Here is a 7,448-nt window from a genome sequence, read left to right as displayed (position 1 = left end):
AATCTTCTGTAAGAATACAACTTACTGTGGTTTTCTGAATATTACACTCTTCTGCTAACATCTTTACACTTAGAGGTCAATCATAATTGAGCATGTGTCTCATTTTTTGCACATTTTCGTCACATTGTATTACTGTTGGATGTTCAGGGCATTCCTCATCGTCAACTTCCTCTCCACCCCCTCCGGGGCATCCTGTGCAAGCAGGATCCTTTATCCACTTTTATTTAAACTAATTTGATCGTGCTTCTTCCTCTAGTATTGCAGCGACTTGATTGCGTTAGAATTGACAGAAAACTCTTTTATTATTGTAATGAAATCTAAATTTTTTCTGGTAATTTGGACACTCTATTGACTGGCGAAATATCTTTTCGAAGTCCACTAACATGGTATCTCGTTGATACATTACAACGTAGCAGTTACGAAAACGTGCTCACGGCTTGCAGTACCTCGAGGAATAATACAAATGCAATGGAATACTCCAATTGCTGTTAAGCCATTCGCAAATTCCAGGTCACGTGGGAGAATTGCGAATGGTGGCTTATATTTTCATTCTCTTCCTCTTGGTCTTCAGGATTAGTAGTTTTTAAGGGAGGCGACCTGCAGCTTCGGTCATTTGCGCCATTAGGGATGTACAGGAAAGGATGAAGGGTGGAGAGAAACCTACGCTTAACGGGTTGGCCTACTTTTAACGAAAGGCGCCAAGGGGTCCTTAACGTCCCATCCGACGGACGGCGTACTCACTCAAAGTGCCCTCCAAAAATCACATCAAGTAGGGATCGAGAAACCACTGAAAAATATTCGACGCCGCCGGGATATGAACCCGGGCCCTATGGGTGGGTAGCCAGTATGATAGCAACCTCTCCACCTCTATTCCCTTGGTCTTCAGCCAGAAGATTTGCACCCATGAGGTTGAAATACATCAGGAGTATTAATGTACGTATCTGCCACAAAAATTGGATTTTCCACGATTTACTTAGGAACTACTAACAGAATGCAGCTACCCCAAGGGCTTCGTCGCTGTTATTCACATATGTCCAGCCCTCGTTTTTTTATCTCGTACCCCTTTCCCTCCATTCCCTCTTCATTAAATTCTATCTTTTCCTCACTCCTGTTTTCCATGTCGGCATTTTATTCCAGGTCTTCACGCTACAGCAATCATCAAGGAATGTGTGGCTCACGAAACAGGATTGGGCGCCACCTGTGCAAGGATCGGCGAATATTCATGACTCATTTTCTCTATCTTTTATCTACCCTGTTTCCATTTCTCTGTTTATTTCCCAGTTATCAGTCAAATTTTATACTGTAAGCGAAGTATATCATCGAAAAGAGCTCGAATTCCTTTAAGTCAACTACAAGCTCATGTCTTCCAGAAACACCATTACGCTACCCTTTAGTTAGTGGTGAATAGGTAAGAGGTCATCATCCTTTTCCGTTCCGTCCCCAAACAAACATGTTGCTTAGGTTTAGGTAGGGTTTTCAAAGGCACCATCTTCATTTGAATCCAGCCCCTTATACGAGGGTAGGCTGAAAACTAATGCACACATGATTGTAGACCACAAACAAAATTACCTTTAGAAGCACTTCTAGTGGAATGTGGAAGTAACATTCCCCCGAACACGCATGCGCAGGTTTCAGGTCGTTACATTCATCTTAAATTTTATTTGCGTTTTGTGATAGAGTTTGTTAACTAGTGTTATGTCAAGTAGCGAAAGAACAACTTTCCTAGCTTAGTGGTGGCTAATGACTTTGGTTTCGTTTGGTAAAATTAGTATGCCTTTTGTGGAAAATCGCACATAAGTTGTCTACCAAAGGTCAAGGTTCATTACAACTTGCTTCTGTTCGGTAACTGTATGCGTTTAATTGTCATGGATAATACGTATTGATGTCCATTTTCATTGCAAGTATTATTTGCGATTGTAGAACTCATCCAAGCAAAACGTCCGCCAGAACCGACGGGGAGTTCGCCAATACTTCATGAATTACAAGTATTTTTCTGCATATTAATGAGTTATTTAAACTTCATATAAACTTCCTGAGTCCTTAACGGGTTCGATCGAGGGCGCGACATTTGTAAATAAATCATGTGATTTGTCTCTCAGCACTTGAATGGAGGAGGGATTCAGAACGGTTTTCCGGCAATAGACATCAAGAGATGACCTTTGGATGACCTTTTACCGCAACTTTTTGGCAACGCACACACGGTCACGCATGGATAGGTCCATTTATTGGATGAAGGCCGTGCCCTCACATTTCCACAGCGGCGCTGACGGTTCGATCGACGGGGAAAAGAAGCGAGATGGATTCCTACGGAGAGTTGGCTCGGCAAATATATATTATTATACCTTTTCCCTCTTCTGACTTTGGATCATAATTTATCAGGAATACCAAAAAAGACACGTTTCTTCAAACTCTTATGAGCATTTAGTACACACGAGCAGTCAGATATCTTTGTATTTGTAATTACAATTTTAGATGAAAAATATTGTATTAGCTGTTTAAAACATGAAGAAATGGTTCAAAGCCCATCCATCAATAGTTCTAATTCAAATTATAGCAATACCATGCAAGTATATGCCTGGATAAGTAATGTAAAACAACGAGAACTTTATTGGAGAACATTTATTATTTAAAATATCGTACTTCTCCATTGAGTGTTATTAAAATGCCGAGTTTTCAAAATGAAAGGAACACGGTTGGAAATAACTGCAAATTGAAAATAAATACAATATTTTATTAAGTCTTTCTGGTCCTGATAAGTAAGTCAAATTTCTGGATTGATAGCACATACGAGACAAGAAAAAAATATCACAAAATTTGCAAAGTATAAAACTACATACTGTGTCAACCCCTATTCCAAAGAACTAATCCCTCCCGTGTAGCGACCAATCCTTGTGGTTTTACTTTTCACTTCATTTATTCACTCTCTTTGCCTTATTTATATCTTTAGGCAGATCATCAAACATTTCCAATATTACGCTTTAATATCAGTTGAAAATTTCACGTGCGTTTAATCACTCTTGTGCAATTCCACCACTTCAGACCTGATGCCATATCTTACTAGCAGGAATATATTATTCCTGATAATGGATATAACATTTTCAATGGATTGCTAAAAGAGATGGAAAAAATGGAAAGCTTTCCGTCTTTACAGCTCCGACCTGAATAGCTATCAAGGAAGACTCGTGGATAAGGAATAAGGCTGAAAGAGTTGTGAGATGAAGGGATTTTGGCATGAGTGTGAAGGACACTGTGGGTGTATTTTTGCATGGATTTGTTGATTTTGCATGTGGTTTTGTTCCTTTTTAAGGGTAATGACTTAACACCGCCCGACACATGCCCTTACGGCGGGTTGCGGGGTATTATGTAGATGTCGATGTAGAGTTGTAACTTCTTTTGAATCGTACTATCTCCATAAATATGTTTGGAATTACCATTGAATATTTCCACCTATGAGACATGTGGAGAGAGAAGATATGAACGGATAATTTAGAACTGAAAAAGATTTTTCTTTTTGTCAAGTATGAAATTTTGAGCCTTGTCAAAACATTGTGCCGAAACTTTATTTATTAAATATACATATATATATATATATATATATATATATATATATATATATATATATATACACATATATATCTAATTATGATTGCTTGTTTGCCAACAAGTACATATCGACTAAACGATGTGCAACTGCGGTTATCTCGGAAGAAAACAAATCACGGATTGCAACATTCAGTGCATCTCATTTTACAAATCTTTGTAGAATCCTAATCAATGGTCCAGATCAACAATCTTTCGCTTTATCGCGCTTCACAGAATGTCCCTAATTTAGAGAGCTATTTGTATTCACAGTTGTTTCCGAGAAATAATTACCACTTTTAATCGACTCGCCCTAGACACAACCTGACCTCACACACCGATCAACCCTTCTTGAATTCCGTATGAATTATACCTCCCTTCATTACATACAACTTGCCGATCCTGTTCCTGCACTTTCCTCGTTTGCCCAACATTCTCCCCTCTATCACGGTCTTCAACATCCTGCTGCCGATCAATACGCCGTTTATACATCTTTCCTGCCTCATGATTTCTCCCAACAATTCCCTCTCCTCCCCTACCTTACCTAGAACTTCTTTGGTTTTCCTTCCCGCCCATTTTACTTTTCCCATCCTTCTCCACACCCAAATCTCAAATTCCTCCTGTCTACGCCCGCCATCTTGCGTCAATGATCAAGAATCCGCCAGCACATACCACGCTCCGTATCGAAGTGTTAATGAGCCTTTTCTTAACATCCTCACTCAACGTCCCTCTCATCAATTCCCTCCTCCTTGTGAAAGCTTCTGTGCCCAACGCAATTCCTCTTCTTCTTGTGTCCCTGCTTCTTTGACCGTTTAGGTCCAGAACACTTCCAAGATAGAAAATAGGTCCTTCCTACCCGTTCACTTTTTCACTCCAATGTAACTTCGTGTCCTTTTGCGTGTTATCTATTTTATTTTGTGTTCTATTGTGCCGTCCAAATGTTATATGGATGTGTGTATATATATATATATATATATATATATATATATATATATATATATATATATATATAGTATATATTATTATTTTTAGGTAATCTACCGGTTAAGGTAGGTTTTTGGATGGACACAGCTACTAAATAAATAATTTGTGGCCCCTAGCAAAACACAACATCCTACTTTACATCAGGTCCCTCTTCATCTCCGAGTACCTTTTTCCTCCCTTCATCCCGTCCAACATTCCTATCCTGTTCCATCCCTCGTTTTCCTAACATTCTCCCCTCTATTACAGTCTTCAACATCCCACTGCTGGTCAATACCCCCTTCATCCACTTTTCCTACCTCCATAGGATTTCTCCCATCAAACCCCTATCTTCGCCCACAATACAAAGTACTTCCTCGTTTGTTTTCTTCTCTGTCCATTTCACCTTCTCCATTCTTCTCCACATCACATTTCAAAAGCCTCCAGTCTACGTCTATCCTCCTGCTTCAATGACCACGTTTCCGCACCGTACATAGCTACGCTCCATGTCAAAGTTTTTTCGAGTCTTTTCTTAATATCCTTACTCAACGTCTCTCTCATCAACTCCCTCCTCTTTGTGAAAGCCTCTTTGCCTAGCGTAATTCTTCCCCTTTCGTACCTACTACTTTGACCTTGTTGGTCCAAAACACTTCCGATAAATGTAAACTGTTCTGCCTGCTCTAGTTTTTGCCCTCCTATTTTAATGTTAAGCTTGGCCTTTTTCTTTCTAGAAAATCGCATAGCCTTTGTTTTATTTATATTGATTCTCATCCCATATCTGTCGCACTGAATTTCCAACTCACTCAGCATGCTTGCAACCCCTTGGCTGACTGACAAACTAAAGCTTGGTCATCAGCAAACCTAACTGATTTCACAAATTCCTCGCCCACTTTCATTCCTACCTCGAGTTCTTCCCATGCCTCTTTGATCATTTCCTCTGCATACAGGTTGAACAGCAACGGTGATAATGGGTAACACTGCCCTACACCTCTTCTTAACACTGCCCATCCGGACTCCCCGTTCCTCACTTTCACCTGAGCCGTCTGAGGCATGTACAGGTTGCAGATTAGCCTCCTATCCCTGCAATCTAGTCCTACTTTCTTCAATATACTCATTAGTTTTTCCCAATTCACTCTATCAAAGGCTTTTTCGAAACCTACGAAACAGGCAAATACCTCCTGGTTGTATTCTATATTCCTCTTGATTAATAATCTCATTACTGCAATGGCATCACGCGTACCTCTCCCCTTCCTAAACCCAAACTGGTCATCCCCTAAGGAATCATTTGACCTACTCTCTATCCTTTTGTTTATGATCCTGAGAACAACTTAAGCTGCGTGGGATATCAAACTTATTGTCCTGTTGTCCTCACATGACGTAGCCTTTACCTTTTTCAGAATACAGGGTTCGTCCGGAAAATAAGTGTACTGGCTACTGATTTTTTTCCTGCCGCTCCAGGCGCGCCCAGCACCGCTCTGACGGGCTTCGATTGGAGGGGGGTATGTTGGCAAGCGACGCTGAAAAAGGCAGTCGGCTCTGAGCTGTGGTGTAGTGAGGAGCTCTGTTAACGCGAACCTCCACGCTTCGACCCACGTCACGGAACGCGATGCCGAAGTTTTTGGAGCAGCGTTATTCCATCAAATTTGCGGTAAAGCTTGGGAAAACGTCTACCGAAACTGTCGGTATGATTAACCAGGCTTACGGGGAGTCAGCCATGTCCAGAAACATGATCTTTCGGTGGCACAAGATGTTCATGGAGGGCAGAGAAGAGGTCGACGACGAGTCTTCGAGAGGTTCCCGATGATGCCTTCGCGGGAGCGTTCCAGGAATGGGAACGCCGCTGGAACAAGTGTATCGACTCACAAGGGTCCTATTTTGAGGAATATTAGCTTAAGATATGTAAAAGTGTAATAAATTTTTTTTCCTGAGCTCAGTACACTTATTTTCCGGACGAACCCTGTAGAAACTAACATTGATCTCTCCGTGTCTCATCTCTCTCCGTCTCTCATCGTGTATCATCTCTCTCCGTGAGACTTTCAAAAAGTGTTACACACACACACACACACACACACACACACACACACATATATATATATATATATATATATATATATATATATATATATATATATATATATACCTGTATATATATAACACTTTTTGAAAGTCTCACGGGCGTGAATAATAATGTATAACACTTATCACTATTGGACACAGACAAAAACACACAGAAACACACAAAAAAGAGACTCACTATTTTTCGAGTTTTCGGTGGTCGTGGCCACCTTGATCAAGGAAGAGAGGGAAAGAACTGACTAGTTTCCACTAGTGCTTAGTGTTGTACATTATATATATATATATATATATATATATATATATATATATATATATATATATATACACACACACACACAGGTATACTATGCACGTATGTATGTACGTATATACTACTCTCTGCTACAACGAGCAAATTCACTTGACTACTATGCTCGGGATTGTTATCCCGGGGTAACTTTCCTGTTTTCATGCTTATTAGGCCATCCCTAAATTCGAGGAATGTATTCATCATACTTTTAATAATACGCCGCGGAGTTCATCCTTCTCCGAAATCCTCCCCGCTCGTAAAAGTGCGCGGACTGAGAAGTGCTACCCACTGACCGGTATACAGTTGTCAATATTTCATTGAAATGTGAAATTAGTAGTGGCCACAAACCAGACTTTTTCAAAGGAAACTAGTGATTACGCACACTTTTCCTCACCACCAACCCGCTGTGCCCGGGAATGGTGGAATGAAAAACTTCGAAAACTGGGTCGTCTCGCCCGTAGTATCCCTTTTGAGGATTTGTGATTCATTCTCATTCTTCGCTTGAGTTGAGAACATTTATACATCCGTCCCGTTTGTTATAAGA

The sequence above is a fragment of the Hetaerina americana genome, unplaced genomic scaffold (assembly GCF_022747635.1).
Source record: "Hetaerina americana unplaced genomic scaffold, ioHetAmer1.1.p SCAF_8, whole genome shotgun sequence".
In the NCBI taxonomy this organism is placed as follows: Eukaryota; Metazoa; Arthropoda; class Insecta; order Odonata; family Calopterygidae; genus Hetaerina; species Hetaerina americana.
Note: the sequence above shows the minus strand (reverse complement) of the source record.